Source organism: Puma concolor, chromosome B4 (genome assembly GCF_028749965.1).
Source record: "Puma concolor isolate L17-30 chromosome B4, mPumCon1.1.hap2, whole genome shotgun sequence".
NCBI lineage: Eukaryota > Metazoa > Chordata > Mammalia > Carnivora > Felidae > Puma > Puma concolor.
In genome coordinates, this window is record NC_141673.1 from 4,034,164 (window position 1) to 4,054,571 (window position 20,408).

General features: G+C 50.2%; 1 protein-coding gene across 5 annotated transcripts in view; it reads right to left on the reverse strand.

Annotated features, from left to right (window-relative positions):
- ATXN10 (ataxin 10) overlaps positions 1-20,408 on the reverse strand; it is a 166,517-nt gene that overhangs the window by 52,686 nt on the left and 93,423 nt on the right. The gene's annotated exons all lie outside the window — the stretch shown is intronic.

Genomic DNA, 20,408 nt, shown 5'->3' on the forward strand with positions numbered 1-20,408 from the left:
TATGGACTCAAAGAACCTCAAAAGTCCAAGGAATCTAATGTCTAATGAGAATTTTTAAATACAGAATGAGCATGAAATACTCGAGTTAGCTCCATGTTCCATGGGCGGATTTTCTCCTTTCCCCGCTCTCACCTTCTACATGTGAGCAGCCCAGTACACCGAGAGCAATCCGTGAATTCACCCTGCCCTGGGCTGGGACTACACGGTGACACTATTTTACACAGTTTCCCATGAACCAATCCCTCTCTTCAGGAGGCTAATGGTACCAGTTATGCTCCTTATTATTTCTAGCTGTTCATTCTCTCGGTAGAAACCTTAGGGACATAAACACGGAATTAGAAGGGTTCCAACCCCGAAATGAGTTTCCATTTTGTTTTACACATTAACAAGCACATACTTAGCACAGTAAGAGCCAACCTCACAGAGTATGTATTCTATGATGCTTGTCTACGCCAAGGAATGTTCCAAATGTGCTTTTACAAATATTCGTCCACGAAGCCCTCCCTGTGCTATTATTATTCTCAGTGAACACGTTTCCCTGGAATGTAAGCCCCACGAGCACAGGTATTGTGTCTTCCCTGCTGCACTTCCTCAGTCTAGAACGGTGTTGAAATGTGGCAAGCACATGACACTCGCTGAAGGGATGAATAAATGACATTCATAGAGGAAAAACGAAGCTACGAAGAGGTCACAGAACAAGACTGAGGTCACACAGCTACTGAACGGCACAGGTGGGACTCACAACACCGTTTTTTGATCGCATTCTATCAGGGGTCAGCAAGCTTTTTCTGTGAAGCATCAGAAAATAAAGAGTTTAGGCTCTGAAAACCACCCGATGGTCTCTGCGCACCTCCCCAACTGTGCTGGTAGAGCGTGTTAGCAGCCATAGATGCCACTCGAGGGATGGACACGGCTGTGTCTCAATAAAACTTTATTTACAAGAAGACGCCAGTACACTGCAGTTTGCCAGCCCCTGCATAAATCTTCACAATAATCAAGCCAAGTAGATGAATGAGAACCAGAGAGTCAGCTATTTTATTAAAGGACTTCGTCGAAGGTCACACCGTGGATCTCAGAGTTCATATCCTTTCCATTAAGCCTCATGGCCTCCGTGAAAAGGAGACTTGCAGATCGACCACGCACTCAAAATTTGCTGTTGCACTTGCACGCCACAAAGCAGAACCTCACCTCATTCTTCCGTCTTTAAATCAGAACCGTGACGTCAGCAGGTTGCTGGAGCTAACCGCACGGGCGGGTGTGGAAGGGTGCGTGCAAGCACACAGAGTTAATCCAAACTCTGTTTTCACAAGAAAATCCGACCTTACATTAAGCACCGTGATCTGGAAACAATGCAAAGACTCCATTTGGGAGACAGGCAGGGCACAGGATTGGCCATTTCTGTTCTCGTAAGGAAAACAGCCTAACCAAAACTAAACACTAACCTGGTTAAACGTGAGGCTGAACATAGCTAAATGCATTAATCATCAGACAGGATAATAAAGGAAAATATGCAAGCTCTCTCCCAACTGTTTACCACTTCTATTTTTCTTGGAACAGAAATGCATTTTATATATTATATGAACCTGTAAGAAACACATACCTGGTAAAGTATTTGAACACATACTGTGTATGAAGAATACTGAAACATGAAATATTCCATCATCATAAAAGAATTTTGAGTTCACAGGGGTTTAAACCCTCACCCGACTCCGGCTATGGTAACAACTACATAACAAAACTTTATGCTAACATAACTGCACTTTACGTTAACTGGATAATCTTGATAATTACAGACTGTGCAGTACGCAGAAAAGTGTGACATACTTCTCTTTAATGCTGGCCAATCCCAGGAACTAAGGTGTTACTCAAGAGAAACACAGTACAATTTAAATGGGAAAATTCTAATCGATTCCAAAATAAAAGCTTTTTGGTTAAGATACCTAATCACATATTTATAATCATTCAAATTCAATGCTGTCTACTATTGGACTGACATAAATATTGCTTGGCCCAGGAAGTTCAACTCAACACATTTATTTACTGAGAAATTATGTGCAAACTGGCAAGTGAAAATAAAAAGCTGAGAAAGGAAATGTACACCCACCAAGAAATTTTAAAAACTCACGTTTATCTCAGACTCACTGGCACAAAGATGAGCAGTTTGTATTTTGGGGTGACATCATATCAAGGATCACTTGATGTACTTTACATACGTGGTCTCTAATGCCTACAGCAACCCCGCGAGATACAACGCAGGCATCATTCTGTTCCACACACAAAGCTGGGCTTCAGCGGGTCTTGCCCCGAACCACACAGCCAGGGAGCACCTGCTGCCTTCCGGTCCACACACTCCTTCCACACCACACTTTTATCCCCCCAAATTCCCAGGATTCTGGCCCTGACATCCCAAGACAGGTCTCAGGGAGTCTGTGACCCCTACAAAGTGTATAAGAAATGCCTACGGCGTGTAAACTTTCTGAAAGGGGTAATATTTATTTTTATTTTTTAATGTTGATTTACTTATTTACTTATTTAGAGAGCGAGTGAGCAAGCAAGGTGGAGAGGGTCAGAGAGAGAGAGGGAGACAGAGAATCCCAAGCAGGCTTTGCACTGTCAGTGCAGAGCCAGATGTGGGGCTCAAACCCACGAAACCATGAGATCATGACCTGAGCCGAAATCAAGAGTCAGACGCTTAACCGCCTGAGCCACCCAGGTGCCCGCGAGAGGGATGACTTTTAAAGGAGAAAAAACGAAGGTGGTCAGATCAAAGATGCTTGTCCTGAACGCTGCCTGACAAATACCAGCACTGTCCCGTAGAGTCCTTTCGAAGACTTACTGCTCCCAGATGGTGACACCCCCCCGAACAAAGAGTGATTCACCCTTCCTTTCTGACCATGAGAACAGAGGTGCTCCCACAGAGCCCAGCCCCCAGATTCATGGCAGGACCCGCCCGTTCTCTTCCACCTTGAGGAATACACAATATCCACGCACAAGCTACAGGCCCCAAGACAAACACCGCCGTGAAATGTTCAGGTCACTGGAAACTATTTCTGCTTTTCTGGAAATGGGAAGGTTCATTCTATGGCTCTTTAGGAGTTGATCTGGAGGGGCCCTGGCTGTGCATGGAGGCTCCTAAGAATCACTCCACCACCACCACCGGCCGCTCATTTCTTTCCACACGCACCACAATTAAGCAAAGACGATTCTTTTGCAAACCCTCCTTAGTGATGTCCACGTCAAGGTGCTTTGTAAGATGCCAAGTGCTATAAAAAGATGAGTTATTGTTAACGAACGAATCAGCGGGTGATTCCAGATTAAGGTGAAACACGGTCCACGTTGGGTGCAGCCCCTACGTTGCATATGTTTTCCTTCTGCGGCACGTTCCCCATTTAACCACAGGATTACAGAGCGGATCGCCATCTGGGTTTTAAGGACACGAAGTGACGTGAAAACTAAAGTTGGGAGAGGTCGTGAGAGGTGGTCCGGGGCGCTGGTGTGCAACCGTGGGCTCTCCGGAGGGCCAACCTCGGGCTCGAGCCAAGGGATGGACAGACGGACGGACGGACGGGTGGGTGGGCGGGGTGTGCAGGCTGGGACGGAGCAGGTGGCTGAGGAATGGCCGCACAGCAGGCCTCCTTCATCACCGGGGATGAACACAAGCTCCGGGTTTGTGTTCAAGAGCGAGGCTGCTGTGAGGGCCCGAACGGAGTCACAGAAGCTACTGCTCTTAGTGTCACTATATTAAACAGAGTGGAGACAGGCTCCACAGCCTAAGGCACGGAAGAAGCAACGGCATGTTAGGCCACAGAGACCACAGGTGCTGGTTCACGGCGTCTCTCTCAACAGCAGTGGTCCAGGCTGCACCTGCTTTACAAACAGTCCCCGTTCCACACACTAAAATGGCCCAAAGCGTCCACGGCAGTCACCTCATTCTACCCATTTTCCAACATTATATTTTCATAAAATCGAGACGCTACAGAGCAATTATTTCTGAATCTGATTCAACAGGCAAATAAGTAAATGTTTGAACAGAACGAAGACAGCTAAATACGGACCAACCATGGCCTTCCAGCAAGAGGCACGCCCCTTCTACAAACCCTCACGGTGTTTGTGTTTTCCAACATCAGTCTTAACTTCTTATAAAATCTGAACGAAGCCACCGAACAGGGGGCATGCTTAAGCTACCAGTGCTGAAGTCCAGGATGCGAGCGCAGGGACAGGACACAGAGCCCGGTCTCAGAACCAGTGAGCCCCAGCCTGCTGCCGATGAAGCACAAAGAGGCACCCTGATGTGCCACAGACGCCGACACTCTTCTGTGGGCACGCGTGGACCTTCTTTCCCCTGCCCGCCCCACCCCTCCTTTTCCAAGGATGGCTCCAGACTGAGTGGTAGTGTTTCTCCAAGATGGCCCCAGGCCAGAATACAACCTCTAGACACGGTGGGGTCCTAATCTGCCCGGTCAGTACATCTGGAGATAGGACACTAGTGATTGAGAATGACCAGGGGTGAGCACAGGGGAGGGGACAAAAGCAAGAAGCTACTTTAGTGTAATGTCTCCCACCAGTGACCCCCCCATTTCCAGTTTGTAAAAAGCATTTAAAATTCCTTTTCCTCTTCAAGAACCTGACCCGGATGACCACCCGGAACTGGATCCTCTGCCGCGCGGCACCGCTCAGGGCCGGGGAGGCAGGTGGGTGTCACGACGGCACCGGGAATCTCACAGCACTGGTCTCTTTCGACAAAGCACTTGTTCTTTCCCTCCGAGGCAGCTCTGGTTTTCACGGGGACGGGGTGGGAGACCCTGAGCGTTCTCCCAGCCTGCTCTCACGCTCTCTCTAGATTATCCGCCCTCTGAAACGGTGACGCACCGGAAGCGAGCGGGGGGCACCCCAGCCACGTGTAGCATCGACTCTCTCTCCACTAGACAGACGGCGCGATAAACAGTTAACAGAGTCATGTGGCCAGAGGCTCCCCTGGGGAAAATGTGAGAGAAGGTGGTGATGCACCACGTTGCTGAGCCAAGACCCTGGGTGCGGCCCATGCTCTGCATCAGCAGACTGTCACCAGGGCTTCCCAGAGTGTAACCTTCCCATCTCTGAGCCCGCCGGAGTGGTGGGAGCCAGAGCACACGGTCCAGAAGATGCTCGGCCGCCATGGTTTGCATTTCCTTACAGTTCGGTTCTACTGGCCACTCTCTGTGCCCAGGAAGGACCGGGCTAATAAGCAAGAACTCCCCATAGTTAATTCCAGAAGAAGAAACCTTTACATACAAATAAGCCTGTGTATACACAGAACTACCTTTCTCTTGTTCTTGTGGTAGTTGGGTCGTTTTTTAAACATTAGGCCATTTTCCTTCTTTCTTTGCATTTTGTTTTCCTTGTGATTATTTTTTAGTTTTCTCTTCAGTTTTAGTAAGTCACTGTTCGGGAAAGAGGGATTTCTGTTCCCATTCAGCACCCTCAGAGAAGAGGGAAGAGACAGACGTCGCAGCAAAATCAGAAAAGGCTTAGCAGTGCAAGCAGACAAGAAACGGCAATCAAAAGCAAGCAGACTGAAAAAGAGGAAAACAACTTCCCCTCATTTACAGAAGATGTGATTCTATCTTCTGTACAAAATGCCAGGGGCTCTAGTTTTTAAAACCCCTAGAGTAGGTGGGTTTAGCAAGGCCCCAGGATACAAGGCTAACATACTAAAATCCGTCGTAATACACATATAAGCGATGAACAACCAGAAAGTCAATCTTTTAAAAAATTTTTTTAAATATTTATTTTTGAGAGTATGAGAGAGAGAGAGAGAGAGAGAGAGAATGAGTGGGGGAGGGGTCGAGAGAGATGGAGGCACAGAATCCGAAGCAGGCTCCAGGCTCTGAGCTGTCAGCACAGACGCGGGGCCCGAACCCACGAACCGCGAGATCGTGACCTGAGCCCGAGTTGGGGGCTTCACCAACTGAGCCACCCAGGTGCCCCCTGAACCCTTCTTTAGAAATACCGTTTATAAGGGAAATATTTCGATACAAATCCAACAAAGCATATGGAGGCTCTGCACCCTGAAAACTACAAACCGTTGATGGCAGCCATCAAAGGAGATCGACAGAGGGGGAAAACCTCTCTCGCTCGCGACTGGAAGACTCAGTGCAATAAAGACGCCAATTCTCCCCTGCAGGGAGCTGTAGATTTAACTTCATTCCAACCACAACCACGGCCGGGCTCCGCACAGTTCCAGACGAGCTGCTCTAAACTTGCACGGGCGGGGGGAACAGGGAGCTGAAGGAATCACACTGGCCGACTCGAAGACCTGACGGAAACCCCCGGGGCTGGGACTGGTACCAGGGTGGCACCAGCAGGGACCAAAGACCAGAGGCACAGAACAAACTGGCCAGAGACAGGCCCGCACAAAGAGAGCCAGCTGATTTCTCACAAAGGTGCAAAAGCAATTCAGCAGATAAAGGACAGTCTTTCTCACCAACGGAGCTGAAATAATTGGTCATCCAGATGCAAAAAAAAAAAAACAACAAAACAAAAAAAACAACCCCAACCAGGACACGTGACCTAAACCTCACGCGTTATATACAACGACCAACTCAAACGGAACACAGATCTAAACACAGAACATACAACTGTGAAGCTCTGAGGAGAAAACACACGAGGAAGCCTTTGCGATCTGGCACTAGGCAGAGTTCTTAGAATAATACTAAAGGCGTGATCCACAGAAGGAACAACTGACAAATCAAAGTCCATCAAAATTATAAAGCCCGTGCTCTGTCAAAAACACAGCCAAGGTGGGGCGCCTGGGTGGCTCAGTGACTTGAGCCTGCGACTTCAGCTCAGGTCATGACCTCACAGTTCGTGAGTTCGAGCCCTGTGGCGGGTTTGCTGCTGTCGGTGCAGAGCCCGCTTCGGATCCTCCGTCCCCCCCTCACCCTACCTCTGCCCCACTCATGCTCTTTCTCTCAAAAATAAGTAAGACATTAAAATAACAACAACAACAACCACACAACTAAGGAAGTAACAAAGCAAACTACAGACTGAGAGAAAACACCACAGATCACAAGTCCAACAAAGAAACCGTACCCAGAATATACGGAGAACCCTCAAAACTCAACAAGAAGACAACTCCGCTTCACAAGACACTTCAGAGAAGATACAAAGATGGCAAATAAAGCCCCTGGGAAAATGTTCACCAGCAATAACCATCAGGGAAACAAGCGAACGGGAGATCCCGCTACGTGCCTGTCGGAATGGTTCAAACACACAGCGGTGACGCCGCCAGGTGCTGGCGGGGATGCGGAAGAGCAGCAACTCCGCGGGCGGAGACGCAGACGCGCGCGGCTGCTCTGGAAGACGGTGCGGCGGCTTCTTACAAAATTAAACGTACGGGACCATACGATCCAGCGGTCCCGCACCTGGGTTTTCACCCTAGAGAAATGGGAACTTAAGCCCAAACGCGAGTGCTCACGGCTGCTTAATTTGTGACGGCCCAGAGCTGGAAGCCAGCCGAACGTTCCTCACCCGGCGAATGGACGAGGGAGCGGGGGTGCGTCCGCACGATGCCACGCTACTCGCAGGAACAAGAAGTAACTTTGGATGACCTGGATGACGCTCCAACATGCTACGATGAGCGAGGGGTCAGTCCCAAAACATTGCACATACTGTATGGTTCCATTTACATGAAGCCTTTGAAGAGATAAACCTAGCGGCAGAATGGAGATCACTGGTTGCTGGGGGTTACGATCGGGGAGAGGATGGGACACAGGATTTCTGGGGTGACGGAAAGGGTCTCCATCCTGATTCGTGGCAGTGGTGGTTACAGGAATACATACACTAAAAGACCTGTATATTCCCCCCGAAAGTCATGTTCCTGTACGATGATTAAAAACAGGAAAAAAGAGGGGCGCCTGGGTGGCTGGGTCGGTGAAGCGTCTGACTTCGGCTCAGGTCATGATCTCGCGGTGTCCGAGTTCGAGCCCCGCGTCGGGCTCTGTGCTGACAGCTCGGAGCCCGGATCCTGCTTCGGATTCTTTGTTCTGTCTCTCTCTGCCCCTCCCCCGCTCATGCTCTGTCTCCCTCGGTCAAAAATAAACATTAAAATATATGTGTGTGTGTGCGTGTGTGTGTGTACACACACACGCACACACACACACACACACACACACACACACTAAAAACAGGAAAAAAGAGGCTCAGAGGATACAGAGCTCGAAGGGGAGGAAGGAAGACAGCCTCTGCCCGTTCCCAGACATGTCGGGGGCAGTCAGACCGGAAGAGTCCATCTGCGGGAGGAAGTCCCCGCCAGGTCTCCTGGAATTTTCCGAGTGCCCTCCCTCCAGCAGAGCCTCTGTGCTCTCTCTCCTGCTAAGAAGGGCCCTCCTGTCAATCATGCAGAAAAGGCAGACCGTCCAGCATACCTATATGCTCTAGAAACTTCTTTAGCTCTGGTGAGAAGAAACAGAGGAGGGAAAGAAGCCCCAGGGAAGACCGTGGAAAACGCAGAGACGCCTGTGGTCCCCTCAACTCGGGTGCCCTTGGGAGAGCTGCCGGGGTGGCTGGAATGGCCCACGGGGCCCTTCGGGGATCCAGAATCCTGAGAGGAAATGGGCGTGGCCCAGACAGGATGCAGCCATGAGTGCCCCGAAGAGAGGAGGGCCTCAGAGACTGTGGTTCCCCCGAAGGTGGCCAAGCTCTATGCCCGCAAACGAACGGGAAAGAGGCAGCTCTGGCGAGCCGGAACAGCTGACCTGGCGATTTCCCAGGCTGGCTCCTGTGTGGGAAGGTTGCTGCCTTCTTTTTCCAAGCCAACGGCTTCTGAAAGGCCACACGGGGAGCAGTGAGGGAAGCAGGGGTCATTCCCGGGCCACGTGATCCCAGCAAACAGCTCGCTGGCTAATGAGTCAAGGCAAGGGGTGCAAAGTGTGAGGCTGCTAGGTCCTGGCCCTTGGCTTCCCTCGGGTCACGAAGGCCTCTCTGACCCCGGGCCGGGCCTGGCAGCGGTGAGCTCGGAAGTGTCCGCGTCTGCCATCCCACGACGGGTCGCGCTTCAGCAGGTGTCTCTCCCACACGGGCCACGTGCCCTGTACACGGTCCTTCCGCCTGGTCCACTCAGGGCCACCTCGGAACCCAGTCTGGCTCCCCTCCGGCTCAACCCCATAGCCCTCTGCAATGGTATTTATGTATTTGTGAGCTTGCCCCACGGTAAGAAATACATCTTATATGAAGCCTAATATACACATACGAGCCCCGACTCCTCCAGAAACATCCGGTCACTCGTGCATTCACCACATACTGTCCCCGACCTCTTTCACGCCGTCTGTCCCACCTGGGTATTTATTACAACATGTATTACAGTATTTATTACAACATGTGTCATTCTTGCTAACCAGTCGTGTGAACAAGGAAACACTGTCTCCTCCACCCTATCCTATCTCGTTTTAAAATGATTCTGGCTGTGACCAATGAAATTAGCTTAATATCCCATTAATGGGTTGCAATCTAGATTTAAAAAACTCTGCTTAAGATGGAATTCAAATAGATCTAGGGTTTTTGTTTTGTTTTGGTTTTTAATGTTTATTTGTTGAGAGAGAGAGAGAGAGAGAGAGAGAGAGCAAGAGAGAGAATCCCAAGCAGGGGCTTGGGACCCCGACATAGGGCTCAATCCCACGAACCGTTGAAATCATGACCTGAGCCAAAACAGTCAGATGCTTAACTGACTAAGCCACCCACGCACCCCAACAGATCCAGGTTTCAATCATACTTTGCCGGAACTGGTTCGGGCAAATTCCTCCTGTGACTCTGGTGCCCCCTCTGAACAACAGGGGTTCAGACTAGCAGACAGCCGAGGACAGGGCCCAGCGTACCGGCAAGCTCTCAGGGAGCTGCAGCATTATTAGACCATAAACACTAAAATCCGCTCTCTTAGCTTTACCATCTGGGACACGGCCTGCTCTGTGAACCTGCATCTGGTATCCTCATTTAGAAATCTATTTATAGAGTGGCAAAACACTTCTGGCAAAGTTTACTTTTTACCCAACCAACATATGTATACCTTGCGTTCCATCCGAAAATTTTTCGTAACTTTTAAACTCCCCAACAGTTTTACAAAGTTTTTATTCAGATCAGGCTCCCGTACCGTGTACAGAGTACTCACTCATCAAGTATTGTCTGAGTACCTAGCAGGCACTGCACCAGGCTACTCGGGGAGACAAAATACAGGAGGCAGGGCTCCCGGCCGTCAGGTACTCAAGACCGGCTCCGCGGGCCTGTGACATCGGGCCTCGGTCTACCTTCCTTGACCAAGTCTATTCAAGCCAAACTGGGCCTGCTTTCTTTCTTTCTCTGTACTTCTGCTGCTCTGATTCCTGCTGAATATCCCCTTCATCGCCACAGCACTAACTGTTCCCTACCCTTCCTTGAGACCCGGTCCAGACCATCCCTTCTTGACCTCTGCTGGGGTATTTGTGGCCTTCTGTCCTAATCGTACAGAGAGAGGGTGACCGTCCCATCCTTGATTCTCCCCATCAACCTAGTGCAGTGCCCTGCACCAACCAGAGCCTGGAACTATCTGTTGTCTCTGAACGTAACAACTCAAACGTGTATATTTGGGGACGGGCATCCATATGCACTACATGTGCTACTCTCTCGATGAAGCTTTCAGATTCCATGGTGGCTCCCCGGACCCACCGAGAACTTTTGACCTAAGGTCAACGAAGAAGTAACTTTAAAAATTTTTACCTTTTTTTTTTTTAAATTTTGCATTTACTTTTATTTTTGAGAGAGAGAGAGAGAGAGAGCACAAGTGGGAGGAGGACAGAGAGAGAGGGAGACGCAGAATCCAAAGCAGGCTCCAGGCTCCGAGCCGTCAGCACAGAGCCCGACGCGGGGCTCCAACCCACCAAGGCGAGATCATGACCTGAGCTGAACTGAGACGCCCAACCAACTGAACTACCCAGGGGCCCCTAACCTTTTTTTCTAAATAGAAATTTCCAAACGTACCACAAAGCAGAGACAGAAGTATAACAAGCACCCATATACTCAACGCCCAGCTTCCAAAATTACCCATCATCAATCATTATCAATCTTGTTTCGTTTACTCTCCTCCCATGCATTTATTCTATTTAAAATAAATCTCAGATCAGTATATCTGATACCACCTTAACGTATGGTATTACTTTGCTCTGTTAAGATTAACTATGATTCCTTGAGGCATCTGGGTGGCTCAATCAGTTAAGTGTTCAACTTCGGCTCAGGTCATGATCTCGTAGTTCATGAGTTCAAGCCCCGCGTCGGGCTCTGTGCTGACAGCTCGGAGCCTGGAGCCTGCTTTGGATCCTATGTCTCCCTCTGTCTCTGCCCCTTCTCTGCTCATGTTCCGTCTCTGTCTCTGTCTCTGTCTCTCTCTCTCTCTCTCTCTCTCAAAAGTGAATGAACATTTCAAAACAAACAAAAAAAAAAGCAGAACGGGACGCCTGGGTGGCTCAGTCGGTTAAGCATCCGGCTCTTGGTTTCGGTTGTCACGATCTCATGGTTTGTGAGTTAGTGCAGAGCCTGCTTGGGATTCTCTCTCTATCCCTCTCTCTCTGCCCCTCCCCTGCTCTCTCTCTCTGTCTCGCTCTCAAAAATAAATAAATAAAATCTTAAAAAAAAAAAAGATTAGCTATGATCTCTGAATAGTATCTAACAGCCAGTCCACGTTCAAACATCCCTGCTGCCTCAAAAGGGTCCTTCCACAATGGTGTGTTGAGAGCCGCCCTCAAAGTCTACACACAGCTGTGACAGGCTTCCTTTAACTTGTTAAATTCTCCCCTCTGTTTTCAGGTCATCCATTACCGAAGAAGCCGTGTATCTCGCAGGTTTCCTCACCCTCTGGACTGGCTCACTGCTCTCTGAGGACGTCTTTACCTTGAGTCTCCACCACCTGCATTTTCTCTACACTGGTAGTGAAGGGCTAAAGGTTTGATTTGATCTCCATGATTTTAGCAGGAAAAGTTCACAGGGCATGCTGCACGTCCCACCGTCAGAAACTACGCCATCCAGTTTCTTCCAGGTCAGTGATTTATCAGTGGGTTCCGGTGCTGGGGCGTGACGTGCCACCCGTGACACAGCCCACACCACTGTGCACCCTAATGGCTTTCTGCATTGATGACGACAGTCATTGATGACGACAGCCCACATCCTAAGAGTTCTTTAAAACAGTGATTGTCCTATGACACGATTCCTTCTCCACTTGTTAGCTAGAATCCTTCCATGAAGAAGTGTCTCTCATCAGTTGTCTGCCCCGAAATACAGTTCAAACTTCCAGAAGAATGAATAATGACTCCTTAGTAATCTTCAAAAGCGATGGAGGAGAATTCTCGTGTTTTTAGTTAGCATGACACCTTACATCTTGCATTGTAAGCATACGGATTTTTGTGTAGCTGATGTCTTTCAGCCCACTACTCAAATTTTCTTTTTCATCCTCTGGCCAGTGGACAAACCTTCAAGCAGGCGCTCGTGACCTTGGGACACAGCTCCGGGGAGTCTGCGACAACTTCCCTGCACATTTACGAGTCCAAGGGACGTGTTCCCAATGTCCTGCCCCACCAAGAGCCAGCCATCCATCCAAGGAGCCTCGGTTCCTCTTAGAGAGAGAGGGTATTAAGAAAACACAACGTGGATGGTAGAGGGGCTCGTTGGTATTAGTATTTCTCAGTGAAGAAAGCGAGGAAATACACACTTTCTGGAAGGAAAAATAACCAATCACGGATGTAAACTGCCTGTCCCAACTCAAACTTCAAGCCAGGGGTTTTTAAACTGCTTTTCTTCTATTTTTGTGTCTGTTTTATGCTGAAAATCTTGCTTCCTAACAGCAGCACACACACGACTGCTTATTTTCTTTATCCTAAATGCAAAGTATGTGACACGCACACATGTGGAAGGACGTAAACAGGTGTGTGTGCAAGTACTTGCTCCAGAATAACAATAACAACACCGCTCCTGGAGGCAGAAGGTGGTCTACAATTTCTCTGTGGCGCTTTGGTCCCAGGATGTATCCCACTAAGTTATAAAAGTCACTTCAGGGGCGCCTGGGGGGCTCACTTGGTTAAGTGTCTAACTCTCGATTTCAGCTGAGGTCATAACCACGGTTCAGGAGTTCGAGCCCCACGTCAGGCTCTGTGCTGACAGCGTGGAGCCTGCTTGGGATCCTCTCTCCCCACCCCCCGCCCCGTCTGCACCTCCCCCATTCATGCTCTGTCTCTCAAAATAAACAAACTTTAAAAAAAAAAGTCACTTCAAGTAACTCTTTCTGTGTTAGAGATTCCCTCCTACCCTCCTGCCCCCCTTGTTTCTCCTGCGGATGCATTTGTATCTGTTTTCTTTTTTATTTGTTCATTTCAGTAAAACACACACAGGGATCTGAAGTAAATCCCATACAACAAGGGACATGCAGGCAATTCCGCTTCCCATCCCTGCCTATTCTACCCCGTCCTCTTCAAGTTTTAAAAATTCGTCTTTCCTTTTGCATGGCTTCTCTTTGAACACACACGGGGAGGGAAGTGTGCCCGTGCACATGCAGAGCCCTCCCCCCTCCCTCCCACCCCCCCCCACCCCCCCCACCCCCCGTTACACAAGGCCGCAGTCTCAGTCTTCTGTGGCCGCTGTTCGCACAAAACACGTCCCTCACGTGACTCCACAGACTCTAAGAGGAGGACTTCGTGTATTTCTGTGATGCTGTAAATCTGTACGGATACTCCCTTCTGAGGGACATCTGGGCTGCTGCTAACTTCTCAGAATTCTGAATAACGGACGATTAGTGATCCTGAGCTCGTCTCTGGGATAGATTCCTAAAAGCAAGGCTGAGGAGTCCAAGAGGAAGCGCACGTGCGCTCTGCCAGACGCCATCAAACCCCCAGCCACAGGGAGGTGCCAGGCGCGCGGCAGAGGCCCCGCGGTCCTGCCGGCTGTGTGTCACACGGGTGTCCCACAGGAGTCACGCGGGTGAGACGCAGTGGCTCGGCCTGTGGTTTCACACGTCCAGGGTGGGGCGCTGTTTCACTGATTTGAGGGCCCTTTGCATTTATTTTTTCTGTAAATTTCCGTTCCAGTCTTAATCCAGTTTTCTACAGGGCCACTGGTCTTTTCCTTCCGAATTTTCAGAAACCACGTATTACGGAGGTCGGCTTTCTGTTTGTGACCCAAGCTGTAAATACTTCTCCCATTTTGTCACTTATCGTTTTTCTCTGCTTATTCATTTTGTGCCACCTGAAGGGTTTTGTTTTTTAAGTACACTTAAATTTACCAAGATCTTCTCTACGGCTTTCAAACTGAGCTATACAGAAAGTCTTCCCAGCTCTTAGGGTATGAAGGAATTCAGTCCTGTTTTCTTCTGACATTTGCAGGGTCAGGTGTTTTAACACGCAGATTTCTGTCACTTGGAACTCAGCCAAACCCGTGCGCCATTTAAGGGATGGATCCAGTTTTATCAGAAGATAACGGATGTCCAGTTCTCCCTGACACCATTTATTACACAGTCCTTCTTTCCCTCCAGTGACCTGAGACATCATCTTTAACATACGTGCAATTCCACAGAACCCTTGTATCTGTTTCTGGAATTTTCTATCCCGTTCCACCAGTCTGCTTCTTCATATGCTAATGCCACACCGTGTTTAACTGTGGAAGCTTTACGTTTTAGTATCTAGTAGAATGATCTGTCATTTTACTTTTTCGGGGACTTTCCTGGCTGTCACTGCTCACTTACTCGTGTACATACGCCTTACAATCAACAGACCTAGCTCTAGGAAAAACCCGAGTGTTACTGAGATCACGTTAGATTTCTAAGGTATTTCGTAAGGAGAAATGGCACCTGCACGAAACGGGAGCCTCCCTGCCCCAAGCCCATGGCGTCAACAGGGGCCACTTTCATGCGGGACGCTTCCTTCCGGTCTCTACTCTAGTTATGAGAGTAACTGATATTCCGAACAGCAAGATGAAGGAATCTGCCAGGAAATAATTTATGTTGGAGGCGTGATTTATGACACAAGGGTTTTAAAGCATCCACACTGCAGATCTGAGTAACCCCAGAGGGGCGGACTTGGCAGTGCTGGGGAGCACGTGGAGGCCGGGGAAGCCACAATCCCAGGAGCAGCCTCTAGGGCAACGTCTTGCAATCCAAAGCTGGGTTTAGAGGAGTTAAACCGCTCCCCAAATCCTGGGAGATGAACTCCCGCACGGCTGAGTTACCCTCTCCGCACCGCTACTGACAAAGCTAGGCGCTACTGAGAGCCCACGGCGCTTCCCCAGCTCTCGGCTTCCCTCCCGCCGGCTCCCAGACCTGCCTCCTTCTCCACGTTTCTATGCGCGCGCGCATTCCTCCGAGGGTCAGCTGCAAGCTGCTGGCTGCTCTCGGTCACCACCCCGGGTCACCCCGGCACTAAGGCAAACAGGTCTCCCGCTGCTGTTCTGAGAGGCAGCGCTCCTGGGGCGCCCTGGGGGCGGGAAGGTAATCTCCTGACCCCCACGCTCTTTCTACCGGACCTCACATTGCTTCCCTATCAGCACTGACTCTACATTTCCTGAAAGGGTTTTTATCATCCAGAAAAAAAGAGAATTTATCAGGTGGTCATTTACACTGCAAAAAACCAGGATTACTGGAAACAATGGCTGTTGAGAGAATTAACCGGTAAGTGAACAGCATGAACTAAGGATGCGAGGCTCATCCCAGTCAAAGCCCAGCGAAGTTTAACACGGACAGGAATTTCTCTAGTCGCTGATCCACTCCTACAAGGGGCTGCCATTCTCGTTGTTTGACTCTGACCCAGAGTAGGTGAGGAGCGGACGTATCTGTGAATCTCAAGAACAACACAGCTTTACTAAATATGTGTGTGGTTTTGGAGTTTTGTTGTTTGTTCCATCCGGGGAGTCTCATTTGAACACAGTTTTGGGTAAATTCTTTGGTTGCTTAAGAGACTATTTGGTGGCTCTTCACCAAAGCATGAAAGGATTTGATACCAAAAACGAGAAAAAAACCCTATCTTAGCTTGTGTCTTGGCTTAAATCTACCCACAAAGGACAATGGGGGAAAAGTCAACAGAACCACCCCTGGTGAAAGACAGGAGGATAAGAGTGAGTCAGCCCGTGAAGCCTGGAGAGCCGGGCAAAACGAACCGGGTTAGCCAGAGGCAAAGCTGATGCCTTCTGGGAGCTCAGACCCTCAAGGACACACGGAGGAGGGCAGAGCCGCCGTGGACGCGGTATGTGCGAGAAGCCCTTCTGCCAACTGCCAGCTCGTGCCCCAACATGGTGCCCGCTGGCTGAGAGGGACTGACCCACAACTCTAGCAGCAGCAGGCGAAGGTGCTGGTAGGGATGGGGCTGGGGGTGTGAACTTGGCCGTCCTCACGTGGAAGGGGGAAGGGAAAGAGGACGCGGTGCAGACCATTTTGATTTGGAAACGTGGCCAGCTTCTGAGGTCAAGTTCACGTGCTTCAGGATTACACAAAGCGAGAGCGATATGGGTCATCGGAGGACTGGAGGAAGAGATTCTAGTGCCTGGAATCAAAGGTAAGTGCAAAGGCCACCACTGGGAAGGCTCGAGGAAGCTGGGTGGACACGTTCGGGGGCGGAGTTCACGACACAGGTATTCCAACAGGTCTCCAATGACACCGTGCAGCTTGAGAAAAGAAGCAAGGGGAGCCTGGAAAATACGGTGGGAGCAAAAAGGGGTCAAAGACCCAACACGATGGGCATCTCATGCCCCGCGAGACTCCTTACAAACCCTTCCCCATTTTGTCGGTCTGCACGCGGAGGCCACTTATGTCTGGTGCCGTTCTAGGCACCGGAGCAGCAAAGGGAAACCGGGTCCCCGCCCGCCCTCCCTGCCCCCACATCCTGGGTCGCAGGGTCCCTGCCCATCCTCCCTGCCCTTACAATCAAGGAACGAAGTGGGGGTGGGGAGCAGACAAATACAAAACACAGCCCATAAATGCACAGAATGACAGATGGCAGGAAATATGCCAGGAAAGAGCGGCGAGTGCCAAAGGAACAGGGGAGGAGGGGTTGGGGGCGGGGGGGCTAGAGTTTCAAGGGAGGAGGGGTAGGAAGGCCTCCGATAAGATGAGCCCAAACCTGAAGGAATGAGGGAGCAGGAATCCGGCAGAGAGAAACGTACACGAGGCTCTGGGCGGGAGCGAAGGGCAGGCAGCAGGGCCGCCGACGTGTCGGAGCAAAGTGGACACGAGGCATGAGGTCCAAATTCCTCAGCTGATACTCAAAGGCCTCCTGTAATCCTGACCAGACCTCGGTTGCCGCCCTCTCTCTCGGGAGCCCTCCAGAAGAAAAGCTCTTTTCCAGCCGGTTACCTCTTGTCCTCCCGGGGACACAAGAGGCCCATCCCGCCACCTCACTCCTGTGCGGAACTTTCTCCGGCTTGCAAATGCTCTCCCGCCATCTTCCAGCCCCCTCCAGGATATTCTGTCCGGCGTCAACCGGCCCCTGCCGCTGAGGGTTACCAGGTCAGGGGGGACAGGGAGGGCTGGCCACAGGCAGGGGGTCACCTTCCAGACTTCCTTCTACACTAGCGTGCTACAATCACGACCTCCTGCTGCAGGTAACGACACCCTGTTTACTTGGTGCGAGAGCGGCCACGACCCGCACGAGCGCTTCTGAAATTTACTGGACACTCAAACCAGCCGGGGACCTTGTTCACGTGCGGGCTCTCAGTCGACAGGTCTGAGGTGGAGGTTTTGCGTTTCGGACAAGGCCCCAGGGGAGGCTTCCATTTGGGTCCAGGGGCCACAACTCTTGAGTGGACAGGGACCTACGACAAGGATGGAAACTGAGCCAAGAGATGCCATGCAACCATTCTCACTCAGGATCTGGGACCAAGACACGGGGACCGCGTCTGGCAGCGAGCGGCAGGATGCGTGAGGAGTTAGAAGGTGCGGCTAGGTGGCCTCCGAGGGGGCAGGGGGCAGCTGTGGCTTCTCATGGCTTCAGAGCTCCCTGAGGTCAGAGAGGCCCTTCAGCCCCTGCCCTACAGTTCCTTGTCCTCACCGTATCCTCACAATACACACTCTGGCTCAGCTCTTCCCCGGCTGCATGAGAGCAGCTAGAAAGAGCCTGGACCAGACCCAGTCGGGCAGAACTGCGGGGGTGGGCGTGGGGTGTACATCCAGGAAGGCCCAGCAAGTTCAAGGGCACATATCTGATTACAGTCGAGCCAGTCAGGGTGAGAATACCATTTTACTAAAGAACGATACAGTTCAGAGACACATTCAAAGATGTCACCAAGTGTGTGTACAATCAACAATATTAAGCGAAGAAGATACAGTAGTCAAAGGATCCCGCACCTGACTGGAATGGTCTGCTTTATCCGTCACCTATTATTGCGAAGGTAAGTAAGAAACAGTCACCCCTCTGGTTGGCAGGGGAGAGGCATCCATGAAGGTGTGAGGGCCTATTCTGAGCCAGGCCCTCCATCAGGCCGGATGCACATGCACACGCACGCACACACACGCACGCACACGCACACACACACACTAGTAGGTAACTGCCCCTCAAGAAATACAGACCAGTCAAGGGAGACATCCGAGGGGGAAAGGGTTACAAAAGCAGCTTCAGAAATGCCATGACCAAAGCCAGCACAGACAGAAGGAATTAATTTACACCACCCCCCCCCCCCCGCCAATAACTTCAAGCCTCTATTTCTGTAATTGTTACGAGTACAATATCATTTTGATGACTGATTTTCGTTGTTCAGCTCATTTAAACCATAAAGCAAAGTAAAAACATAGGTTTAAATAGGAAATTGTTTAAGGATCAGAAATCCCTGGGAGTCAGAAGGCAAAGGCTCACCTGGTCCATTCACCTGCTGAAAATTAGTACCGCACCTACAACATCCCAGACAGATGTGGTTTTTTAAAAAAACAAATTAAACTTTAATCCATTTAAGTACCATTTCAACCCCACTGCTCTTAAACCAGCCTCCTCTGTTTTAGCCAACATTTGAAAAATACCTCCACGACAACCTAATTTTTTTCAACTTTAATTAGAGACCATTTAGACGACCAACCAACTTCTGCCATTCCCTGGGGTGTAGCTTAGAACAGATTTTTGTGTAACTACTAATAATGACTATGCAAAAGCAGGGAAGAAGTAGATGATAAAAGGCTTGTATAAAATGTCTTATTCACTGCATTTGCAAGTTCCATAAAAAGGAAAAAGATGTTTCCTAGCACAAACTGTATCACAAGCCTGCACCACAGTTAACTTTCACTTTTAAAAGGAGTTTATACCTCTTATAGTACAATTTCATCAATTACTGCTTTTCCAACCTTCCTATAAAGGGGAGAAGGGAATGAAAAAGCAGACAGATACGCCAGTAAGCAAGAGCTTGGAGGAGTTTCACAGTTCGAGAACAGTCGTATTTGGAAATCTTCATTCGTTTGCCCTAAGAGCGGCCGGAGCACTCACGCAGGTGCCCAGGAGTGAGGAGAAGCCCCGCCATATTCTAGATGGTACTTCAACGGCAGCTCCAACTGCCGAGGCGGTCCTGGCCACGGTCAGGCCTCTACGAGCCGCTAGCTCACTTCTCCCCGCAGCTGGTCCACCAAGAGCCATGTCCCCAGCAGCCCTGCCTCTCTGGGCTTCTTCCTGCCAGGTCCCTGTCTTCATTTCCTGTCTTCTCTTCATGCCCCAATCAGGCCTCCCTCCACTCCAGATGCCCGTGGCCAAAGTCCAACTGCCTTCTCCTCCCCAGGATGGGATGGGGGAGTCCTCCTGTCCCAGTCCCTTCCATACTGACCCTCACAGCAGCTGGGATAGGTTCATCTGTCCTGTGGGAACAAATACACCCCCCCCACCCCCCCACCCCCCAATCCAAGCAGCCTAAATAACAAAGTCTCTCTTACTCATGTCTCTTAACAGCTGTGTGGTCCTGGGCACAGATACTTAACTTCTCTGGCCCTCGGTGTTGTTTGCTGTCATCCGCAAAATGGGAAAAACAGCATCAGGAGACACAAATGAGTTAGGAGCTGAGTGCCGAGACCTGCCTGGCACTTAGCAAGCGCTCGGAAACCAAGGGGCGACTCCTCTTACTACCGCTACTGTTATTCCGGGGAAGCTTCCACTGATGCCCCAACTCTTGACGCTTACACCCCCCTTCGCTAGGATACCTGTCCGCTTAACCGCCTCCACCCCACCCTGGATCATAAGCTACTCAAGAATGAAGCTGCACCCGACTGGGTCTTGGAACCCAGAGTCGAACAGAGTCTGGCACAGGGCAGACACTCAGTAGGTGCTGGCTGAGCTGAAGGGAAGAATTAGAATAACCATCCCCGATGTCTGAGTAAACCCTACACGTGCTGAGTATAGTGCGGACGACTCTAACGAACACACGTTCCCAGGGGGACCTGGCCTACAAGAAATCTACCTAAAAGCTCA